The 25,965-nt window shown below is 47.1% G+C and overlaps 1 long non-coding RNA gene across 1 annotated transcript; it reads left to right on the top strand.

Annotated features, from left to right (window-relative positions):
• Positions 1 to 1,042: 1,042 nt before the first annotated feature.
• On the top strand, positions 1,043 to 12,775 carry LOC130272567 (uncharacterized). The gene is made up of 4 exons (XR_008843610.1): positions 1,043 to 1,064; positions 10,847 to 10,979; positions 11,504 to 11,656; positions 12,204 to 12,775. It is a non-coding gene; the product is annotated as an uncharacterized LOC130272567 (long non-coding RNA).
• Positions 12,776 to 25,965: the final 13,190 nt, after the last annotated feature.

Genomic DNA, 25,965 nt, shown 5'->3' with positions numbered 1-25,965 from the left:
TGTATATAATCCCCTCCTCACATGTATATAATCCCCTCCTCACATGTATATAATCCCCCCCTCACATGTATATAATCCCCTCCTCACATGTATATAATCCCCCCTCACATGTATATAGCCCCCCTCACATGTATATAATCCCCTCCTCACATGTATATAATCCCCTCCTCACATGTATATAATCCCCCCCACATGTATATAATTCCCCTCACATGTATATAATCCCCCCTCACATGTATATAATCCCCCCCCCTCACATGTATATAATCCCCCCTCACATGTATATAATCCCCCCTCACATGTATATAACCCCCCTCACATGTATATAATCCCCCCTCACATGTATATAACCCCCCTCACATGTATATAATCCCCTCCTCACATGTATATAATCCCCTCCTCACATGTATATAATCCCCTCCTCACATGTATATAATCCCCTCCTCACATGTATATAATACCCCCCCTCACATGTATATAATCCCCCCCTCACATGTATATAATCCCCCCTCACATGTATATAATCCCCCCTCACATGTATATAATCCCCCCTCACATGTATATAATCCCCCCCCCTCACATGTATATAATCCCCCCTCACATGTATATAACCCCCCTCACATGTATATAATCCCCCCTCACATGTATATAATCCCCCCTCACATGTATATAATCCCCCCTCACATGTATATAATCCCCCCCCCCTCACATGTATATAATCCCCCCTCACATGTATATAACCCCCCTCACATGTATATAATCCCCCCTCACATGTATATAATCCCCCTCACTTCTATGATGAATGATGATGGGATAGGAGAGATAAATGCTGTCAGAAGAGGAGAAGATAATATAGAAAATCATACCAGTATGAAGATAAGTCAGGACGCTGGCTGCAGGCTTTACACACACAACACAGGAAGCGGCACATCCCCCTCTGCTCCGCTCCTCTCTATCAGTATGAAGTGACGTCACACGTCTATTCTCCCAGGCAGCCTCTGCGCTGCTCTTAAAGGGCCAGAGTGGTTCCCTGGATGAATGAATTAATTACAGGACAATCTCCGGTATGTGCAGCAGCGGCGCTCTGCAGGCTTCTGGAGAGAGACAGCATGTGTGTGCGGGCCCCCAGCTGTCAGTGGGTGACATCCACTTATGGGTTGTACCCCCCTGATGGCGGCCCTGCCTCCAGCTGTTGCAAAACTACAACTCCCAGCATGTACTGATCGCCAAAGGGCATGCTGGGAGATGTAGTTATACAACAGCTGGAGGTACACAACTACAACTCCCAGCATGGTGAGACAGCCTTTTGCTGTTCGAGCATGCTGGGAGTTGTAGTTTTGCAAGATTTAGAGGGCCACGGTTTAGATACCACAGTACAGTGATCTCCAAACTGTGGCCCTCCAGATTTAGCAAAACTACAATTCCCAGCATGCCCAGACAGCAAACTTCTGTGTGGGCATGCTGGAAGTTGTAGTTTTGCAACATTTGAAGTTCCACAGTTTAGAGACCACTGCACAGGGATCTCCAAACTGTACCCCTCTAAATCTTGCAAAACTACAAATCCCAGCATGCCCAAATGGCTCTCTGGGCATGCTGGGAGTTGTAGTTTTGCAACATCTGGAGGGCTACAGTTTGAGACCACTGTATAGTGCTCTCCAAACTGTAGCCCTCCTGATGTTGCTAGGCAACTACTCACCGGCTTCCGTAGTCTGTCACAGGGAGCCGCACCAGGGAGCCGCTAAGGGACCTCCACTGCCGCTGCCCCTGTCACAGGACAGTTCCCCCGTTCTGCCCGGATTACCATGGGTGGGCATAACGGGGGAACCGAACTTTAACCGCTCTGCCCCCGATCTGCTATTGGTAGGTCGCTTCTGACGAACCAATAGCAAGTATAGGAGGGGTGGCACCCCTGCCACCTCACTCCTATCCCTTCAGGGGGCCCGGGGGTGTCTTGGACACCCCCGATCGCCCTTATTTTCCAGGTCACGGAGACCCATATGTCCCGTAATTGCCGCAGATGGGGGGGCCTCAGGACCCCGGAATGATTTCAGCAGGCATCCCGGTCGGTCCCGACCGGCTAGCGGCGGGGACCGGAATTCCCACAGACGTACCTGTACGCCCTACATCCTTAAGGACTTAGGATGCAGGGCGCATTCATACGCCCTGCATCCTGAAGAGGTTAAGGGGTTAAGTATGACAAATGTGCAACTTCCCAGCGGTGTTCATAATTCACATACGTAAAGCCCAGGGTATAATAGTGTTGAAATAAGAAAATGAAAAATATTGCAGAAACTTAAGAATACAACCTGGCCCAGACAGAATTCTGAAAAACAAACCAAAAAAATGCCCACATACATGTACAACTTTATTTTTCTGAAATGTTTTCTACCTACCTATAGAGGTCTATGGGAGGAGAAACAACACAACTTCTTAGAAAAAAACAAACACCATAGCTAGTGCATGCAGTGATTTTGAAATGTTGCAATTAAGCCAAAAAACACTACTAAAGGGTTCAATAATGCCAAAAGTAAACACTATGAGGAGATTTATCAAAACCTGTTTGGAGGAAAAGTTGCTGAGTTGCCCATAGCACTTCCTTCATTTTTGAAAAGGCCCCTGAAAAATGAAAGCAGCAATCTGATTGGTTGCTATGGACAACTCAGCAACTTTTCCTCCAAACAGGTTTTGATAAATCTCCCCCTATATATCTAAGGCATTTCATATTACTCAGTCGACTCCTGGCTAACATTTGGTGGCAGTGGTTTTGGCCCGAAAAAGCTCAATTTGGCAAATATGTGGCCTTTGTGGACAATAAGGTTGTGTTTTTTCCAGTCCGAGGGTACATTGAGCAGGGGGAGTGGCCGCCATGTGTGCGAGTACACCGCGCATGCGCGACAACTCGCACATCGCTTCAGTGTGTCTGCACATAGCTGCGTATTGCCACTCCGAGCAGGCACATGTAAAGGCACCGTACAGAGGTCCTTCAGCGGCAGATCTGCAGCGTAAAATATGCTGTAAATCCGCTCATCTGAACATACCCTAAAGCAGTGGTCTCCAACATTTAGCTCTTCATCTACTGCAAAACAACAGATCCTGGCAAGCTGGGAGTTATAGTCTCATAACAGCTGGAGAGCCATAGGTTGAAGACTATTGCAGGTGGTTTTGAGGGTGAAAATTGTTAGAAATGTTACTTAAATTTCATAAGTGTTTGCAGTCACTACTCCTTATATGATCAGGGCAGATGGTATATAGTTATAGAGCCCAGTTCATATAATAATAAGATGATATATGTACCAGGCTGTGACCAGTTAGTGCCCATCACATGCCAGTCTCATGACCCATTATCTCAGACATATTTATGGACATTTATCAACGGGTTTAGTCAGGTTTTCTTTACTATAATTGTCGCAAAATTGTCGCAACTGCGACTACACGATTTTTCGTGCGACATTTTGACTGGAAAGCGAGAAAAGCAAGTTTTCCTAAAATTTACTATGTAGTAATAATTTTAAAATGGACTACGAGTAGTCAGGTATTTATTAACTGCGACAGTCGCAACTGCGCAAAAAAAAGTCGCAACAGCGTTAAAAATTTACTAAATTTACTCCAGCTCAAACATGGAGCAGAAAAAGCTACTACCAAAGTAAAAAAGGAAAAATTGCTTACGTAAAAGAAAATTATCAACAGGCTGAAACCAGTTGATAAATACGTCGCACATAAGCAAAAAAAAAGTAAGGAAAAAATTACTAAAAAAAAGAATACATAAGCAAACATTGATAAATGTCCCTCATTGGGAGAGATTGATCAAAACTTGTGCTGAGGAAAAGTGGGCCATGGGGTTATTATCCCTTATACACAATGAAAAAACGTAAAGAATTTTGGCTCTACGTAACCAAAGGTGTACTAACCTATCAGATTAAGACAATTGAAGAGTGTAAAGATAGGTGCCTTAAAACTTAACTTTTAATGTAAAAGATATATAAAATAACACCAATATTCAAATAGTGTACGTGTATGCTGTCACCAAAAATAATAATGAAGAGAGAAGCAAGTGTGGTGTCACAGAACCGTATTACATACTGTACCTTGGTTATTAGTCCCCAAAGTCAGAGTTCCTAGGAACTGTGGGGTCCGCTTCTTTAGTCATCCCCTAGTCACCCCTCCTATAGTTAATATATTGCTAAAATAAATGTAAATACTGTATGTAATATGTATGCTTACCTGCATAGCGTCGCAGGACCTGCGGGTCATGTGACTGTGATTTAGTCTCTATGGTAGGTAAAAAGTACCTTTGGAGGTTCATGGGACATGTGATACCCACAATGCCTTGTAAAGCTGATTGACAGACGGTGTGGACCAATCCTAAAGCGGCCAGCGAGATCTTCTAAATTTCCCCGCAAATATCGGCAAGGACCCTGGACCTAAACATAACCCTAATTCCAGCGGATCTGCGCATACTAGATCCCTACAAGCTGAGGAACATACTCAAGTCCCAACCAACTGTCAATCTAAGCTGAGCTGTTCATAGACTCTGTTACAAAGACTGTTGCTTATGTTCGCAATTTCATCGCAACGTTCCCGAACAGCTCCACTGAGTTAACCGGCAACTTTTACTTTCACTTTAGATGCGGTGATCAAGTTTGATCGCTGCGTCTGAAGGGTTAATACCGGGCATCAGCACGATCGGTGATGTCCGGTATTAGCCGCGGGTCCCGGCCATGATGGTCACCGGGAACGACCCGATATGACGCGTGATCAGCGTGTGACCCCACGTTCTATCGCGGGAGCATACGTCATATAGCGGGAAGGGGTTAAGGACGGAGGGCGGTGATCGTACCGGGATGACTGCTGATATCTATCAGCAGGCATCCCGTGGCAATGCCTAGATGGTCCTGAGACCCCCCATGTCAATTCAGACCGGCGATCCGAGCCACCACCTCCTTTCCCCTGCCATTGGTCGGTCAATACGACCACCATTGGCAGTTGGGGGCAGTAGGGTTAGAGTTCATTTCCCCCGCTCTGCCCACCGATCGAATTCCAGGCAGAACGGGGGGGGGGGGAAACGGCAGCGAGGGGGGGAGCATGGCCGGCTCACCCGGACTGTCGGCTGCATCATGGAGCAGCGGCGGCATCATGGAGGAGCGGCTGCATCAGCGTCAGCAGGAGGACTGCAGCCAGAAAGTGCGGCGGTGGAGGAGGCTGCAGTGAAGATCGCCGGTAAGTGATCTTCACTGTGGCCTTCTAAAAGTAGCAAAACTACAACTCCCAGCATGCTGGGAGTTGTAGTTTTGCAACATCTGGAGGGCCACAGTTTGGAGACCACTGTGTAGTGGTCTCTAAACTGTGGTCCTCCAGATGTTGCAAAACTACAACTTTTTGCATGCATTGACTGTCTGGGCATGCTGGGAGTTGTAGTTTTGCAACATCTGAAGTGGCACAGTTTGGAGACCACTATACAGTAGCCCTCCAGATGTTGCAAAACTACAATTCCCAGCATGCCCAGAAAGTCAGGGATGCTGGGCGTGTAGTTCTGCAATATCTGGCCCTTCATATGTTGCAGAACTACAATTCCCAGCATGCCTGGACAGTCTGGGCAGGCTTTTAGTTGTAGTTTTACAACATCTGGAGGGCTACAGTTTGGAGAACACTACATAGTGGTCTCCAAACTGTTTTTCCCCAGCTGTTGCATAACTACAACTCCTGCAATCCCCAGACTGTCTAGGCGTGCTGGGAGTTGTAGTTCTGCAACATCTGAAGGGCCAGATATTGCAGAACTACACGTCCAGCATCCCTGACTGTCTGGGCATGCTGGGAATTGTAGTTTTGTAACAGCTGTAGGCACACTGGTTGGGAAGCACTGAGCTAGAGTCTGTTTCCTAACTCAGTGATTCCAACCTGTGTGCCTCCAGCTGTTGCAAAACTACAACTCCCAGAATGCACTGACAGACTGTACATGCAGGGAGTTGTAGTTTTGCAACAGTTGGAGGTGCACTGGTTGGAATCACTGAGATAGAGTCTGTTTCTTTACATTGTGCCTACAGCTGTTGCAAAACTGCAACTCTCAGTCAGTGCATTCTGGGAGTTATAGTTTTGCCACAGCTGAAGGTTTGGAGCGCCCCCTCTCCCATGGGAATGTACAGGGTACATTCACACAGGCGGGTTTACAGTGGGTTTCCTTCCACAAGTTTGAGCTGCAGCAAATTTTCCGCCGCAGCTCAAACTCCCAGCGGAAAACTCACTGGGAACCCCGGGTGTGTGAATGTACCCTATAAACACTACACTAACAAATAATAAAAAGTAAAACACTACATATACACCCCCCTACACGTCCCCCCAAAAAAATAAAAAATAAATGAAAAACATCTCATATGGCAGTGTTTCCTAAACGGAGCCTCCAGCTGTTGCAAAACAACACCTCCCAGTATTGCCGGACAGACATAGACTGTCCTTGCAGGCTGGGAGTCTTGCAACAGCTGGAGGCACCCTGTTTGGGAAACACTGCTGTAGGGTTTTGGTGGAGACAAGCCCCATCCTTGTATCCGGGTCCGTCCCAATTGCAAATTCCTCATTTAGGCCTCAAATTCGCAAGGAGCTCTCTCAATTCAGAGCCCTGTAGTATTTCAAGGCAACAGTTTAGTGCCACATATGGGGTATTTCCGTACTCCGGAGAAATTGCTTTACAAATTTTGGGGGGATTTTTCTCCTTTTACCCCTTATGAAAAGGTAAAGTTGGGGGCTACACCAGCATGTTAGTGTAAAAAAAAATAATAATAATTTTACACTAATATGCTGGTGCGGCCCCATACTTTTCATTTTCACAAGAGGTAAAAGGAGAAAAAGACCCCCAAAATTTCTAACGCAATTTCTCCGGAGTACGGAAATACCCCATATGTGGACATAAAGAGCTCTGCGGACGAACTACATGGCTCAGGAGTAAGAGAGCACCATGTACATTTGAGGCCTAAATTGGTGATTTGCACAGGGGTGGATGATTGTTACAGAGGTTATGACATAAACGCAAAAAAAAAAAAAAACACCCACATGTGCCCCCTTTTTGGAAACTACACCCCTCACGGAATGTAACAAGGGGTATAGTGGTCTGTAACACCCTACAGGTGTTTGACAAAGTTTCATTAAAGGGGGACATGAAAATAAAAAATTAGTTTTTTTTCCCCTGAAATGCTGGTGTTACCCCAACTTTTTCATTTTCACATGGGGTAATAGGGAAAAAGCCTCCCAAAATTTGCAACGCCATTTTTTCTGAGTAAGAACATACCCCTTATGTGGGTGTAAAGTGCTCTGCGGGCGAAATACAATGCTCAGAAGAGAAGGGGTGCCATTGGGCTTTTTGAGAGGGAATTAGGCTGGAATTGATGGCTATGTGTGTTTACAAAGCCCCCATGGTGCCAGAACAGTGGACCCCCTCCACATGTGACCCCATTTTGGAAACTACACCCCTGACGGAATGTAATAAGGGGTACATTGAGCATTTACACCCCACAGATGTCTGACAGATTTTTTGAACAGAATCTAACAAAATGTAATTTTTCATTTGCACAGCCCACTGTTCCAAAGATCTGTCAAATGCCAGTGGGCTGTAAATACTTACTGCACACCTTATTAAATTCTGTGAGTGGTGTAATTTCCAAAATGGGGTCACATGTGTCGGGGTCCACTGTTCTGGCACCACGGGGGGCTTTGTAAATGTACATGGCCCCCAACTTCCATTCCAAACCAATTCTCTCTCCTAAAGCCCAATGGCGCTCCTTCTCTTCTGAGCATTGTAGTTCACCTGCAGAGCACTTTACATCCACATATGGGGTATTTCCATACTCAGAAGAAATGGGGTTAAACATTTTTGGGGGCTTTTTCTCTGATTACCCCTTGTGAAAATAAAAAATTTGAGGTAACACAAGCATTTTATTGAAAAAAAATATATTTTTTTTATGTCCCAATTTTATGAAAGTTTGTCAATCACCTGTGGGGTGTTAAGGCTCGCTGTACCCCTTGTTAAGTTCCTCAAGGGGTGTAGCTTCCAAAATAGTATGCCAAGTGGGTTTTGTTTTACTGTTCTGGCATCATGGAGGCTTCCTAAATGAGACATGCCCCCAAAAACCATTTCAGCAAAATTCGCTCTCCAAAAGCCCAATGATGCTCTACACTTGAGCAATATTTGGCAAAAAATGTCATCCCCCGTGGGCTACGGATACAAACCTTTCCATCTTATTGACGTGAGGACGAAGATTTGTGCTCCAAATGGGAAGAGGTCAGTAACAAATGTTCTGCCATGTTCATACAATTGATCATTGACCTGAACACTAGAAGTCTAGCTGAGTTATCCATCCAAATTGATGGAATGAACAAACAAATGTGTGACAACTTGTCTACATCAGACATGGAGTCATTTAAGAAGTAATTGGAAGATGCACATGACACTTGGGAAAAACAAATACAGGCAAACAAATTCCATAGGGATCAGGCGGATTTTCAGAATCACAAAGCTTACAAGTGGAAATATATTTCTCACCCCTCTAATATCTCTCGCTCTAGAACTCAGTCTATTTCTTCTAATACATCTTATGGAGGGGAGTCTGACTCCTCTTCAACCAGTACCCAGAGGCGAGTTTCACAATCCCTTAAGAGGAAAAAAGATAATTACGGTGGACCCGATAGACGCGAACGCTCTCGTGGATTCCATCAGAATGAATCTCAACATTCATCTCTTAAGGTAATTAATCTTTCCAAACATGTCTTGTCTGAAGCCCAATTGGAGGTACTGAAACTTGGTCTCTCCTTCTCCCCAACATCTAGCATTGACCTGTTTGAGACCACAAAAGATCTTTGCGCTAGGAAACTTGTGTTCAAGAAATTATTTCACCAACGTTCATCAGCAACCATCTGTGACAATAGAGAGGACATGGCAGCACTACAGATTCTTGAGGAACTAAATGCCGAAAACAATCCACAGACAGACTGTTACGCCAAGCGCTCCGGGCCCCTGCTCCTCCCCGGAGCGCTTGCGGCGTTCATCTCCATGCAGCGCCCCGGTCAGACCCGCTGACCGGGAGCGCTGCATTAGTGTAACCGGCGGGGATGCGACCCGCGTAGCGGGATGCGCCCGTCCGCGGCTCGCATCCCTATCCCCTCACCTGTCCCGTCCTCCGTCGGCTCAGTCCCGGCGCGCGCGGCCCCGCTCCCTAGGGTGCGTGCGCGCCGGCTCTCCGAGATTTAAAGGGCCAGTGCGCCATTGATTGGCGCCTGGCCCAATCAGTACATCCACCTGTGTCCTCATTATAAAAACCCACTTCCCCTTCCTGGTATCGCCGGATCTTGTTGCCTCAGTGCCAGTGAAAGCGTTCCTGTGTATGTTCCAAGCCAGTGTTCCAGACCCTCTGCTGTTGCCCCTGACTACGATCCTTGCTACCTGCCCTGACCTTCTGCTACGTCCGACCTTGCTCTTGCCTTGTCCCTTGTACCGCGCCTGTCTCAGCCGTCAGCTGGGGTTGAGTCGCTATCGGGTGGAACGACCTGGGTGTTACCTGCCGCTGCAAGTTCATCCCGCTTTGCGGCGGGCTCTGGTGAAAACCAGTAACCCCTTAGACTCCGTTCCCCTGGTACGGCCAACGTCATCACCCCACTGACACAGAGGATCCACCACCAGTATCCTCACTGCATAACCATCCGGATTCTGACACAGATAAGTGGTTTTCAGCTTTCTAAACTCCAAAATCAAGTAAGTTTCCACCTCTTTAGATTTGTCCAAATGTTGATATGTTTGTGCAGTTAGTCGCTAAAGAGATTGCAAACATCACGCCTTGCAGGGGTCCAGATAATTGCACCCCTACCCAAAGAAAGGCCATTACAGAATTGCAGTCTCTGTCTGACATTGTAATTAAACCATCAGACAAGGGTGGCAATATAGTTTTATGGCCGGCCACCCTATATGAAAAAAAGAGGCCCTTAAACAACTACGTGACCCTACTTGCTACCGCAAACGTACTTATAATCCTGCCATCAAATTTCAGGCGGAATTTAAAATGATCTTGAATAACCCACAAACTAAAGGTATTATTATTTCTCTGAAAGAGGTGGACTATCTACAAGTATCTAACCCTACTGTGGCAACACTATATCTCTTGCCCAAAATACACAAACATGCTATGTGCCCGCCAGGGAGACCGATCGTTTCAGGACATAACAACATTTGTGAGAAAATATGTAAATTGATTGATCACACATATTGAGAAAAATGGTTGATACTATGCCATCTTACCTTGAAGACACAACAGATTCCTTACGCCGTCTCGAGGGGATTCATCCAGATATGACCATTGTAACTTGTGACGTTGAGTCTCTTTATAACCTCCATCAGACATGAAGACGGTATCCAGGCTGTCAAGACCTTCTTTTTGATGTCCAAATTTGATCCTGATGTCGGTGAGTTTATAGTCAATTTGCTATACTTCGCTCTCACTCTACTACTATTTCGTACTCAAAACTATTTCTATTATCGTCAATCTCTCTATTTACAAGTACAGGAGACCGCTATGTGGGCAGCATGTGCGCCCTCGTATGTGAACCTCTTTTTGGGAGCCTGGGAGAGAGAAATTTTTCTCACCAGCCCTTGCCCACGGGTGGACAATGTCCACCTGTGCGCAAGATACATCGATGACATCATCATGATATGGAAGGAATCACATATAGAACTAGATGAGTTCATGAAAGAACTCAATCATGACCAACGCAATATCAGATTGATGTAAAAAAGTGGAAGATGTGACATGGAATTTCTTGACATTAAGTTCCATGTTGGTGATGATGGTCTCCTTCACTCTGATCTTTTTAGGAAACCGACTTCCACAAACGTACTTCTTCATGCCAACTCAGCTCATCCATCTAAACTCATCCGCAGCATACCCATTGGGCAATTTTTATGTGCCAGAAGGATCTGTTCTTCCATGGAATCCTTTTAAGTACAGGTAAGTGAACTCAGCCAAAGATTCCGTGATCGAGGCTATGACGAAATCTGTATCAAAAGGGCATACAAGAGAGCAAAGTTTACCAGCAGAGATGTATTACTCCAACAAAGACCACCTAGACATACCGACAATCAGGTGAGGTTTATTACAACCTACCACTCGCAGTCTAATCATATTCATGATGTGATAAAAAAAATACTGGGATATATTGATGGTCGATCCGGTGCTCAAATTATATTTGCAGCCATATCCATCGATCACTTATAAAAGATCGACCAACCTCCACGATACTCTTGTTCACAGCCACTATGGAGGCCAAATCCCCACGAAACTGTTTGGGTCTAAAGGCCCTGCCTGAGGATGTAAAGCATGTGGATCTTGTGTAGCATGCCGTAATTTAGTGACAGACACACACTTTTGGGACTCTAATCGGTCAAAGCAATACAAGATCACACATACAATAACTTGCCACACGATCGGCATTGTATACCATGTGACTTGCCCTTGTGGTCTTATCTATATAGGTCTTACCACAAGAGAATTTAAACAGCGAATTCGTGAACACGTCTTAGGTATAACAGCTGCAAGAGAACAAGATGACATCTCCTCGCTGACCACCATACCATGTCATTTTAAGCTACACCACTCCAGTGATCCTTCCAGCCTGCAGTTCCGAGGTATTGACCGCGTTTTTCCAGGTCCTGGAAGGGGCAACTGAAAGAAAATGTTAGCACAAAGGGAGACTCAGTGAATCTTCAGACTCAATACGGTTCATCCTTCGGGTCTGAATGACTCACTGAGCTTGGCCCCCTTTCTGTGATTTTTGTATTCCTTATAGGCCGTTGCCCTCTTTCTTTCCCCTTTCCTTCCCCTCCCTCCCCTCTCCTCTTTCCCCCTTCCCCACACCCCTCCACTTTCCTTCCCCCCTTTACCCGTCTTTCCTGGCCCTTTTTCCCTTCCTGCCCTTCCCCTGTGTTTCCCTCCCCTCTTTCCCTCCCTCCCTTCCCTTCCCTCCCCCCCTCTCCTTTTCTCCTTCCCCCTTTTTTCCCCTTACCAGCCCTCACGCGTTTTTCCAGATTATCGTCTGAAGTTATAAATATCATAACCTTCATCCTGATCCTTTCCATTAGTGACTGTCCCACGGGCTCTCACTTTTTATATGTGTATGTTTTTAACAGGTTCTTAGTCTAATATTTTCTTTCTTTCTTTTTCCATTTCCGGTAGTGTCTATTGCCGCTGCTTTTTTATCAGCCCGTTCTTGTCGCATTACTAATGATATCCATCTTCCTTAAAAGGCTGCATCTATCCATCTATACCTCCTTGCCGGTGTCCACCTTTCATCCCATATTGTCCTCATGGGTGCCAGACCATTTTTTATTTTACTTCTGATATGTCATATTGTCTTTTAACCTGGTTTTACCATTATAACCTAGCACTTATACTGCTGTAATGAAATTTCTTTGATCAGGATTGGTTCTTGATGTCTATTCAATGGTTTTAGTCCATTTTGATACTTTGCACTTGTCACTTTAACATGGGCATTTCAATATAATTACATTTGGGGTTACTTCCCGGGTCTTTTTCAGTATGCACCCCATTGAGGGGGGCACAAATGTGCACATTACTGCTATTCACCCCACTAATACAACATGCATTTGTATTAGCCACTAATAGTGGCTCTTCATTCATCCATTGCCCAATCACTTTTTAGCACACTTATAAGCCTCTCATATGTCTGAGTTATTTATACTATTCAGTCCATTATTAGCAAATGTCCACCTTACTTATTCCGTTTGTTCGCTTTCCTGTTCTCCCCTCTTTGTCCTTTTTTGTTCTTCTTTCTCCTTTTTCTTTTTTTTTTTCTCTTTCTTTCTTCCTTTCTCCTGGTTTCTCCCACCCTTCTTCCTTTCTTTCCCCCTTCCTTCCCCCCCCCCTCCCCTGTCTTCCCCCCTTTTTCCCCTTGCTGTCCATAGTCCACATGACACTTACTCACTTATACCCATTAGTATACCTATCTTATCACATTCACTTCCTGTTCACACTCACATTATTCCCATTTCACAACTTTGTTTCACTCACCTTTATTATACATATTTTTTTTTATTATTATGTCTATCAATAAATTTTTCAGCTTTGTTAGCTATATATTCATTAGTCTTACACATTTCCCACATTCTTCACATTTATTCCTGTTCATCTCATTACATGTTGACATCAAGTATTTTATTTATTTTATTTTTTATTTATTAATTTTTTATGGCAACTTAATATGTATTCTATTTGTGCAATAATAAATAAATGTTGCTTCCCTTTCCACCACTGTGTGCTTTTCACTTATTAACCAGTTCACTGCATGCTTCACCTCAGCGTTTTGCCTGTTTTATTCACAGTGTGTTATTCTGCATATGCTATTATATTTACTGTGCACGCGCATGAGCTCTACATCATTCGGCATTCTGTGCACAGGCGGCTGTCACTGGTGTGTCACATGTGTGTCATGTGGCCCGCCGCGTATGGACGTAGCTGCGCACTGATATGCCTACGCACTGACATCACTATACGACCGGAAGGTTGGGTGATGCGGTGGTTCAACCGGAAGCACTTATGTGTATTCCGGAACACGGACGGACGCCATTCATGATGCCATCAGGTACTGCGGCGTTGCCTCCCACCTGATGGACTTAATATAATGCATTATGGGAGACATCATCTGGGCGTTACATAGGTGTGTATGACAGGATAGTGTTAGTATTGGTTGACCATATTGTCCATCTTTGAGGGAGTTCTGTGCGTCTTACCTATTTATGACCTGGTAATGTGACCATTAGTCACGCCCCCTGAGGAAGCACTTTAGAAAGCGAAACGATCGTTGGGGTCTGGTGGGTATGGCATCCTGTACTGTATTGTGATTTGTTTATTCTTTATTTGACTTGTCTTTGGCAACCGTTTGGAATAAAAAAATGTTTATTTAGGCTCAGGCTTTTTGCTTGATGCCGTACACTTGTGCTTTATTTCTCATTTGATTGCCTCTAACATCACACATGTAGTAACTCAGCCAGCCTGTGTACCCATCTTTTTTCTGCTGAATCCTGGTGCCTTTTGATTTTTCTCTTCTGTATTATTTTTCAATTGTTGTCATATATTTTATCATGTCTTTATGATCTACCGTATATACTCGAGTATAAACCGACCCGAATATAAGCCGAGGCCCCTAATTTCACCCCAAAAACCTAGGAAAACTTATTGACTCAAGTATAAGCCTAGGGTCGGAAATACGTCCTCCCCCCTGTCATCATCCCCCCTCCCCTGTCATCATCCATCATCCCCCCACCCCTGTTATCATCCAGACCCCCCTGTCCATATGACCCCCTGTCCATATCACCCGTCCATATCACCCCCTGTCAATATCCCCCTGTCATCATCCAGACCCCCCTGTCAATATCCCCTCCCTGTCCATATGAACCCCTGTCATCATCCAGACCCCCCTTTCATTTTCTTCTTACCTCCCCAGTTGTTGCTCTAGTAGCTGCAGGGACCATCCAAGGAGGGTGAGCCGGGCTGTCCAGCTTCACTGCAGGGACTGTCCACATTCCGGTGGGAGGCCTTCTTCTCTGCTCTGGGCCATCCTTGGACTAGTGATGCTGCATTGACACCACCACGCAGGGACATCAGTGTGCAGCAGACGTCTGTGCGCAGGGACGTCCCTGATGTCACATGTCTGCCAAGCACAGACATCCTTGCGCGGCAGCATCAATGCAGCATCACTAGTCCGGGGATGGCCCGGAGCAGAGAAGAGTGCCTCCAGGTTAAGATGGACGGCCTGGACCAGCTCACCCTCCCCACCGGAATGCGGACGGTCCCTGCAGTGAAGATGGATGGCCCGGCCCACCCCCCCACCGGTATGCCTAAAGCGACATATATTTTTTTTTGTTCACTCGAGTATAAGCCGAGGGGGGCGGCTTATACTCGAGTATATAAAGTAAATAAAAATTATATATTATATATTTTTTTTATGTTCCAACTCTGTGCTTTAATTCTCTTTTGTTGGTGTATCTAGTTCTCATGCACAGTTACTTACTTAGTAGTAAGGTTTTCATTTTGGTGTTTACTAATATGCTGGTGTTGCCCCATACTTTTCATTTTCACAAGAGATAAAAGGAGAAAAAGACCCCCAAAATTTATAACACAATTTCTCCCGAGTACGGAAATACTCCATATGTGGACGTAAAATGCTCTGTGGACGAACTACATGGCTCAGGATTGAGAGAGCACCATGTACATTTGAGGCCTAAATTGGTGATTTTCACAGGGGTGGATGATCGTTACAGCGGTTCTGACATAAACGCAAAAAAAAAAAAAAAAAAAACACATGTGACTCCATTTTGGATACTACACCCCTCTCGGAACGTAACAAGAGGTATAGTGAGCCTTAACACCCCACAAATTTTCATTTAAGTTGGACATGAAAATTAAAACATTTTTTCCCTGAAATGCTGGTGTTACCCCACATTTTCTTTTTCACTTGGGGTAATAGGAAAAAAGCCTCCCAAAATTTGTAACACCATTTTTTCTGAGTAAGAACATACCCCATATGTGGGTGTAAAGTGCTCTGCAGGCGAATTACAATGCTCAGAAGAGAAGGGGCGCTATTGGGCTTTTTGAGAGAGAATTAGGCTGGAATTGACGGCTATGTGTGTTTACAAAGCCCCCATGGTGCCAGAACAGTGGACCCCCTGCACATGTGACCCCATTTTGGAAACTACACCCCTGACGGAGTGTAATAAGGGGTACAGTGAGCATTTATGCCCCACAGATGTCTGAGAGATTTTTTGAACAATAGTCCGTAAAAATGAAAAATTTTATTTTTCATTTGCACAGCCCACTGTTCCAACGATCTGTCAAATGTCAGTGTGGTGTAAATGCTCACTGCACCCCTTATTAAATTCTGTGAGGGGTGTAGTTTCCAAAATGGGGTCACATGTTCTGGCACCATGGGGGGCTTTGTAAACACACATGGCCCCCGACTTCCATTCCAAACCAATTCTCGCTCCTAAAGCCCAATGGCGCTCCTTCTCTTCTGAGCATTCTAGTGTGCCTGCAGAGCACTTTACATCAACATATGGGGTATTTCCATACTCAGAAGTAATGGGGGTTAAACATTTTTGGGGGCTTTTTCTCCTATTACCCCTTGTGAAAATGAAAAGTTTGGGGTAACACAAGCATTTTATTGAAAAAGATACATATATATATTTTTTTTTACGTCCCAATTTTATGAAAGTTTGTCAATCACCTGTGGGGTGTAAAGGTTCATTGTACCCCTTTTTAAGTTCCTTAAGGGGTGTCGTTTCCAAAATAATATGCCATGTGGGTTTTGTTTTACTGTTCTGGCATCATGGGGGCTTGCTAAATGACACACGCCCCCCCAAAAACCATTTCACCAAAATTCGCTCTCTAAAAGCCCAATGTCGCTCCTTCCCTTCCGAGCCCTCTAGTGCACCCACAGAGCACTTTACATCTACATATGAGGCATTTCTTTACTCGAGAGAAATGGGATTACAAATTTTGTTGGGCATTTTCTCCTATTACTCCTTGTGAAAATGAAAAGTTTAGGGGAACACCATCATTTTAGTGTTAAAAATAAAAAAAATTATTTTCACATCCCAATTTAACGAAAGTTTGTCAATCACCTGTGGGGTGTTAAGGCTCACTGTATCTGTCACGATTCGGCTGGCTGGAGGTGGATCCTCTGTGCCAGAGAGGGATTGGCGTGGACCGTGTTGGTGGACCGGTTCTAAGTTGCTACTGGTATTTACCAGAGCCCGCCGCAAAGCGGGATGGTCTTGCAGCGGCGGTAGCAACCAGGTCGTATCCACCAGCAACGGCTCAACCTCTCTGACTGCTGAAGATAAGCGCGGTACAAGGGAGTAGACAAGAGCAAGGTCGGACGTAGCAGAAGGTCAGGGCAGGCTGCAAGGATCGTAGACAGGGGCAACGGCAGGAGGTCTGGAACACAGGCTAGGAACACACAAGGGAACGCTTTCACTGGCACAATGGCACACAAGATCCGGCGAGGGAGTGCAGGGGAAGTGAGGTATAAGTAGGGAGTGCACAGGTGATAACACTGATTAGGCCTGCTGCGCCAATCAGTGGTGCAGTGGCCCTTTAAATCGCAGAGACCCGGCGCGCGCGCGCCCTAAGGAGCGGGGCCGCGCGCGCCGGGACAAGACAGACGGGGAACTGGTCAGGTACGGGAGCCGGGATGCGCATCGCGAGCGGGCGCCTCCCGCGTCGTGAATCGCATCCCGGCTGGGAGTGATATTGCAGCGCACCCGATCAGCAGGTCTGACCGGGGCGCTGCGAATGAGAGGATGCTGTGAGCGCTCCGGGGAGGAGCGGGGACCCGGAGCGCTCGGCGTAACAGTACCCCCCCCCCTTGGGTCTCCCCCTCTTCTTGGAGCCTGAGAACCTGAGGATAAGACTTTTGTCTAGGATGTTGTCCTCAGGTTCCCAAGATCTCTCCTCTGGGCCACAGTTCTCCCAATCCACCCAAAATTTTTTTTTACCTCTGACAATCTTGGAGGCCAGAATCTCCTTCACAGAGAAGACGTCAGACGAACCAGAAACAGGAGTGGGAGAAACAACTTTGGGAGAGAAGTGGTTAAGGATGAGTGGTTTAAGGAGAGAGACATGGAAGGCATTGGGAATACGGAGAGAAGGAGGAAGAAGGAGTTTGTAAGAGACAGGGTTAATCTGGCACAAGATTTTGAAAGGACCAAGATAGCGTGGTCCCAGTTTGTAACTGGGGACACGAAAGTGGACATACTTAGCGTAGAGCCATACCTTGTCTCCGGGAGCAAAAATGGGGGGAGTTCTTCTTTTTTTATCAGCAAATTTTTTCATCCGGGATGAAGCCTGTAAAAGAGAATTTTGGGTTTCTTTCCATATGGTGGAAAGATCACGAGTCACTTCATCCACAGCGGGCAAACCAGAGGGCAAGGGAGTAGGGAGGGGAGGAAGAGGGTGACGGCCGTACACCACGAAAAATGGGGATTTAGCAGAAGATTCGGCCCATGGTAGAAGATCTGCCCAGTCATCCTGGCGGGAGGAAACAAAATGCCATAAATAGTCACCCAGGACCTGATTAATTCTTTCTACTTGCCCATTGGATTGGGGATGATAAGAAGAAGAGAAGTTTAATTTGATCTTGAGCTGTTTACAGAGGGCCCTCCAGAATTTAGACATGAATTGGACGCCTCTATCCGAGACGATATGCGTGGGCAAACCGTGAAGGCGAAAAATGTGAATAAAAAATTGCTTTGCCAACTGAGTCGCTGAAGGAAGGCCAGGAAGAGGAATAAAATGTGCCATCTTGGAAAATCGATCAACGACCACCCAAACAACTGTGTTGCCACGGGATGAGGGCAAGTCCGTAATAAAGTCCATACCAATCTGTGACTAAGGCTGTTCAGGAACAGGCAGAGGATGAAGGAGACCAGCAGGCTTCTGGCGAGGAGTCTTATCCCGGGCACAGACAGTACAGGCCCGCACAAAATCAACAACATCAGTCTCCAGAGTCGGCCACCAATAAAATCGAGAGATGAGTTGAAAGGATTTTTTGATGCCCGCATGGCCTGCGAGGTGGGAGGAGTGTCCCCATTTGAGAATCCCAAGACGCTGGCGTGGAGAAACGAAGGTCTTCCCTGGAGGAGTTTGCCTGATGGAAGCTGGAGAAGTGGAGATCAGACAGTCCGGAGGAATGATGTGTTGCGGAGAGGCCTCTACTTCAGAGGCATCAGAAGAACGAGAGAGGGCATCGGCCCTAATGTTCTTGTCAGCAGGGCGAAAATGGATTTCAAAGTTAAAACGGGAATTTCAAGAACAACGACCACCTAGCCTGGCGAGGGTTCAGTCGTTGGGCAGACTGGAGATAGGAGAGATTCTTGTGATCATATAATAACTGGATATTTTGATCCCTTCCAGCAGGTGCCTCCATTCCTCAAGCGCCAATTTAATGGCCAGTAGTTCTCGATCACCAATGGAGTAGTTTTTCTCCGCCGGAGAGAAGGTCCTAGAAAAAAAACCACAAGTAACAGCATGCCCGGAAGTATTTTTTTGAAGAAGAACTGCTCCAGCTCCCACTGAGGAGGCATCTACCTCCAATAGAAAGGGTTTAGATGGGTCAGGTCTGGAGAGCACGGGAGCAGAAGAAAAGGCAGACTTGAGATGTTTAAATGCGTCTTCCGCTTGGGGAGACCAGGACTTAGGATTGGCATTTTTCTTGGTTAAAGCCACAATAGGGGCCACAATGGTGGAGAAGTGTGGAATGAATTGTCTGTAATAATTGGCGAACCCCAAAAAACGTTGGATAGCACTTAGTCCGGAGGGGCGTGGCCAATCTAACACGGCAGCTAGTTTATCTGGGTCCATTTGTAGTCCCTGGCCAGAGACCAAGTATCCTAGGAAAGGAAGAGATTGACATTCAAAGAGACATTTTTCCATTTTGGCATAAAGTTGATTGTCCCGAAGTCTCTGAAGAACCATGCGGACATGCTGGCGGTGTTCTTCTAAGTTGGCAGAAAAAATCAGAATATCGTCCAGGTAAACCACAACACAGGTATATAGGAGATCACGAAAAATGTCATTAACAAAGTCTTGGAAGACGGCAGGGGCGTTGCACAGGCCAAAGGGCATGACCAAATACTCAAAGTGTCCATCTCTGGTGTTAAATGCAGTCTTCCATTCGTCCCCCTCCCTGATGCGGATGAGATTATAAGCACCTCTTAAGTCCAGTTTGGTAAAGATGTGGGCGCCTTGTAGGCGATCAAAGAGTTCCGAGATAAGAGGTAAGGGGTAGCATTTTTTTACCGTGATTTTATTAAGTCCGCGGTAATCAATGCAAGGGCGTAGGGAGCCATCTTTTTTGGACACAAAAAAAAATCTAGCTCCGGCAGGAGAGGAGGACTTGCGGATAAACCCCTTTTTTAAATTCTCCTGGATGTACTCCGACATGGCTTGAGTTTCTGGAGCAGACAGAGGATAGATTCTTCCCCGGGGTGGAGTAGTACCTGGGAGGAGGTCAATAGGACAGTCATAAGGCCTGTGAGGAGGCAAAGTCTCTGCTTGCTTTTTGCAAAAAACATCAGCATAGTCCAGATAGGCCTTAGGAAGACCAGATACCGGGGGAACCACAGGGTCACGACTGTGAGTACTGGGACCCGGTTTAAGACAGTCCTTGTGACAAGAAGTACCCCAGTTCTTGATTTCTCCTGTGGACCAATCAAGGGTTGGGGAATGGCATTGAAGCCACGGTAATCCAAGAAGAATTTCTGAAGTGCAGTTAGAGAGGACCAAAAATTAAATTTTTTCGTGATGGGGTCCGATGCACATTAGGAGAGGTTCCGTGCGGTAACGCACGGTACAGTCCAATCTTTCATTGTTAACAGAATTGATGTAGAGGGGTCTGGCGAGACTGGTCACCGGGATGTTGAACCTGTTGATGAGAGAGGCCAAAATAAAATTTCCTGCAGATCCGGAATCCAAGAAGGCCATAGCAGAGAAGGAGAAGGTAGAAGAAGATATCCGCACAGGCACAGTAAGGCGTGGAGAAGCAGAGTTCACATCAAGAGCTGTCTCACCTTTGTGCGGAGTCAGCGTACGTCTTTCCAGGCGGGGAGGATGGATAGGACAATCCTTCAAGAAATGTTCGGTACCGGCACTGTACAGGCAAAGATTCTCCATGCGGCATTGTGTCCTCTCTTGAGGTGTCAAGCGAGACCGGTCAACTTGCATAGCCTCCACGGCGGGAGGCACAGGAACGGATTGCAGAGGACCGGAGGAGAGAGGAGCCGGGGAGAGAAACCGCCTCGTGCGAACAAAGTCCATATCCTGGCGGAGCTCCTGACGCCTTTCGGAAAAACACATGTCAATGCGGGTGGCAAGCTGATTAAGTTCATGCAGGTTAGCAGGAATTTCTCGTGCGGCCAGCACATCTTTAATGTTACTGGATAGGCCTTCTTTAAAGGTCGCGCAGAGGGCCTCGTTATTCCAGGATAATTCGGAGGCAAGAGTACGGAATTGGATGGCGTACTCGCCAACAGAAGAATTACCCTGGACCAGGTTCAGCAGGGCAGTGTCAGCAGAAGAGGCTCGGGCAGGTTCCTCAAAGACACTTCGAATCTCCGTGAAGAAGGAGTGTACAGAGGCAGTGACAGGGTCATTGCGGTCCCAGAGCGGTGTGGCCCATGACAGAGCTTTCACAGACAGAAGGCTGACTACGAAAGCCACCTTAGACCTTTCAGTAGGAAACTGGTCCGACATCATCTCCAAGTGCAGGGAACATTGCGAAAGAAAGCCACGGCAAAACTTAGAGTCCCCATCAAATTTATCCGGCAAGGATAATCGAAGGCTGGAAGCGGCCACTCGCGGAGGAGGAGGTGCAGGAGCTGGCGAAGGAGAAGATTGCTGGAGCTGAGGTAATAGCTGCTGTAGCATCACGGTCAGTTGAGACAGCTGGTGGCCTTGTTGCGCTATCTGTTGCGACTGCTGGGCGACCACCGTGGTGAGGTCGGCGACAACTGGCAGCGGGACTTCAGCGGGATCCATGGCCGGATCTACTGTCACGATTCGGCTGGCTGGAGGTGGATCCTCTGTGCCAGAGAGGGATTGGCGTGGACCGTGTTGGTGGACTGGTTCTAAGTTGCTACTGGTATTCACCAGAGCCCGCCGCAAAGCGGGATGGTCTTGCAGCGGCGGTAGCAACCAGGTCGTATCCACCAGCAACGGCTCAACCTCTCTGACTGCTGAAGATAAGCGCGGTACAAGGGAGTAGACAAGAGCAAGGTCGGACGTAGCAGAAGGTCAGGGCAGGCAGCAAGGATCGTAGTCAGGGGCAACGGCAGGAGGTCTGGAACACAGGCTAGGAACACACAAGGGAACGCTTTCACTGGCACAATGGCAACAAGATCCGGCGAGGGAGTGCAGGGGAAGTGAGGTATAAGTAGGGAGTGCACAGGTGATAACACTGATTAGGCCTGCTGCGCCAATCAGTGGCGCAGTGGCCCTTTAAATCGCAGAGACCCGGCGCGCGCGCGCCCGGACAAGACAGACGGGGAACGGGTCAGGTATGGGAGCCGGGATGCGCATCGCGAGCGGGCGCCTCCCACATCGCGAATCGCATCCCGGCTGGGAGTGATATTGCAGCGCACCCGGTCAGCAGGTCTGACCGGGGCGCTGCGAATGAGAGGATGCTGCGAGCGCTCCGGGGAGGAGCGGGGACCCGTAGCGCTCGGCGTAACAGTATCCCTTGTTACGTTTCTTGAGGGGTGTAGTTTCCAAAATTGTGTGCCATGTGGGTTTTGTTTTACTGTTCTGCCATCATGGGGGCTTCCAAAATGAAAAATGCCCCCCAAAAACAATTTCAGCAAAATTAGCTCTCCAAAATGCCATTGTCGCTCCTTCCCTTCTTAGCCCCACGATCACACTTATCCCCAATCCTGTGATAGGTTTATTCTCCCCGGAGTACCCTTTTAAGTGAGGCACAAGCAGGTTGTGAGTGCAAATAATCAACTGAGTAGTTCAGCTGTGGCTACTAAGCCCTTGCAGCAAGGGGACCCAAGATAAACCCCACACACGCTTCACTGACCTCTGAAGTGGTGTGAGGGGGAGCCCTGCATGGACAGTAGAAGTCTGATGAGGAAGAGGCTCAGCCAGATCCATCTGGCAAGAGGCACACACCAGAAAGATGCAAAATGGGAGGAGACAACACAGCCACAGTGACACGGACAGGACCTGCACTATGTCACTGTGTGCGATGTGCTGCAGCTCTGACCCGCACACAAAATATTCCCCTGGGATCTGCACAGTAAATTGTTAATAACATTAAGGTTAGGTTTCCACTTCTGGTGTTTATACCTTTGTGTGGAAATTGCATTTTTTTACCCTTTGGCGGTTTCCCTGCAGGCTTTTTGTTGGGTACCAAAAAAGAAAAAAAATTTATGCAGTAGGGATGTAAAAAATTGTAGGGAACAAAATTTATAGTTTGTGTGTGATCACAAAAGAAAAAGAAAAAATCTGGTACTGTCACTGCCTGCAGAATGTGATTCCTTCAATAATGTGGCTAGTGTTTGCAGTCTATGTTCTCCTATGGGTGGTGCTGTACGCCAGACTAAACAATGCACATTGAAATCACAAATGAAGCGGGTGTGGCTTGGCACAGAGGAAAATGGCTGCTTAGCCAGCGTCTTCAGCCCCGGGCTCCTCATCTGTACCTGAGCTCCCTGCAAGGCGCCTCTGCTCCAGCTCCATGCACGGTCCCTGCGGTCACAGGCACATCGGCGGCTCCTTCAAAGACCTCTGCTGCAGAGCCTGTCGTGCCGGGAGGGACCCCCCTGGGAATCCCGGCATCTCCTCTCTGGTCCTCACTAGCCCCTTTTCTTCCTCCAATCTTGCACAGAGCCGTATTCCTCTTCTGCAAACAGCATTGCTCCCCAGCCTCTGGAGTGCGCTCTGGACTCTCTCCCTCCCTGCCTGAGGGCTCCGATGAGTGAACCTGCACCCTCCCTGCATACAGTGCTGCCCAGCCGGCCATATCTCCCTGCTTGGGTGTAATTAACCCCCTGCCTACCCTGTTCCTGGACTCCATCTTGGGCTGCTCTGGTTAGAGGGGGGGCCCCTGCTGCTGCAGTGCCCTCTGCTGAGACCTGGGCTCCTACCCTTGCCTCACCTTCTGGGACTCTAGAAGCTACCCCCTTGCCTGTCACAGTGGCTGGGGACAGGGCTGCTGCCCCCATTGTGACCCCTCAGTGTCAGGTCCCTCCACAACCCCAGCGGACAATGGAGTCATCCAGGCTCCCTAAAGGGGGTCTCTGCCCCACACCACCACAGAGCCCCGCTGCTGATATAGGTCCTCTGGGGGCCCCCAGCCCTGTGCTGGATGGGACACAGTGGAATACTGCTTCTGACCCTGAAATGAATTGCTCGGGTGTCCCTGCCTCCCTGCCTTTTCCTCCTGAATGGAGCCAGCTTCTCTCACAGATTCCAACTAAAGAGGACATTCGCTCCTTTATTTCTGAAGTCAAGGAAGCCTGTATGGCAGAAATAGCCTCTATCCGCCTAGTCCTCCTCCTGTTTCTGATAGAGTGGAGGGGCCTGAGGGAGACCATGATGTCACTAGGGCCTATGTGGCCCGCCTACAGTCTACTATTGCTTCACAGTCTGAATTTTCACAGTCTGAACTTCACTTTGCATGCCCTTAAAGATGGACGCTCTGCTGTTCTCCGTACATACTCTGACCATCCGGCCTTCTGTTCTGCCCTGGAATTGCCTGTCCCACAATTGATGGACTGGGGTCTCTCACCGCCACCTCCTCCTCTACTCCCTGTTTGGCAGCCTGTCCGGGCCAAACGCCCTGCTGCAGGAGCCCTACCTCTGACCCACCCTGAGGATTTCTTCTGTAGACGCTTGGGGCTTTTCTCTTCCCTCCTACCCCCAGATGCCTTCCCACTGGAAGACAGTACGCCCATTGTGGGAACAGCATTTACATTTTGGTAAATCACATTTGAAGTTGCCAGTAGCAGCCAGAAAGTTTGATGTGGTGGCTACGGGAGTTTTGGATAATAAACACAATTATGAAAGAGGGGGTGGGGGTAGATTTTATTGTATTTCAAATAATACGACAAATAAATTCGCAAAACTAGGGGCCACCTTGGAGCCCATACCTGTACACTTCTTTACCTTGAATGTAACTTGTTCTGCCTTTATTTCAGAACCACTGTAAAATCAGCCACCCCTGTGCAAATTACCAATTTAGACCTCAAATATACATGTGCGCTCTCACTTCTGAGTCATTTGCGTTCACATATGGGGTATTTCCGTACTCAGGAGAAATTGCGTTACACATTTTGGGGGTCTTTTTGTCCTTTTACTGCTTGTGAAAATTAAAAGTATGGGGCAACACCAGCATGTTAGTGTAAAAAAAAAATTTTTTTTACACTAACATATTGGTGTAGATCCCAACTTTACATTTTCATAAGGGGTAAAAGGAGAAAAAGCCCCCCATAATTTGTAATGCAATTTCTCCCGAGTACAGAAATACCCCATATGTGGCACTAAACTGTTGCCTTGAAATATGACAGGGCCCCAAAGCAAGAGAGCACCATGCGCATTTGAGGCCTAAATTGGGAATTTGCATCCCCAGCAAGATACCCTACAGCAGTGTTTCCCAAACAGGGTGTCTGCAGCTGTTGCAAAACTCCCAGCATGTCTTGACAGCCACTGGCTGTCCGGCAATGCTGGGAGTTGTTGTTTTTCAACAGCTGGAGGCTCCATTTTGGAAACAGTGCCGTACAAGACGTTTTTTATTTTTATTGGGGGGGGGGGGGGACTGTGTCAGGGTATATGTAGTGCTTTACTTTTTATTTTGTGTAGTGTAGTGTAGTTTTTGTAGGGTACATTCACATGGGCGGGGGTTTACAGAGAGTTTCTCGCTGGAAGTTTGAGCTGCGGCGGAAAATTTGCCAGCTGTTGCAAAACTACAACTCCCAGTATGCACTGACAGACCATACATGCTGGGAGTTGTAGTTATGCAACAGCTGGAGGCACATTGGTTGCAAAACACTGACATTTTGTTACTTAACTCAGTGTTTCGCAACCAATGTGCATCCAGTTGTTGCAGAACTAGAACTCCCAGAATGTACGTTATCCCAGTGCATGCTGGGAGTTGTATTTTTACAAAAGCTGGAGGCACACTGCTACAACTCCCAGCATGCCATTCAGCTGTCCGTCAATGCTGGGAGTTGTAGTTATGCAACAGCTGGTTGCACACTTTTTCATAGAAAAAATGTGCCTCCAGCTATTGCATATCTACAACCCCCAGCATGCACTGACTACCAAATGGCATGCTGGGAGTTACATAGTTAGTACGGTCGAAAAAAGACATATGTCCATCAAGTTCAACCAGGGAATTAAGGGGTAGGGGTGTGGCGCGATA

Source organism: Hyla sarda, chromosome 5 (assembly GCF_029499605.1).
Source record: "Hyla sarda isolate aHylSar1 chromosome 5, aHylSar1.hap1, whole genome shotgun sequence".
NCBI classification, from domain to species: domain Eukaryota; kingdom Metazoa; phylum Chordata; class Amphibia; order Anura; family Hylidae; genus Hyla; species Hyla sarda.
This window is presented reverse-complemented; position numbering and strand designations above follow the sequence as displayed.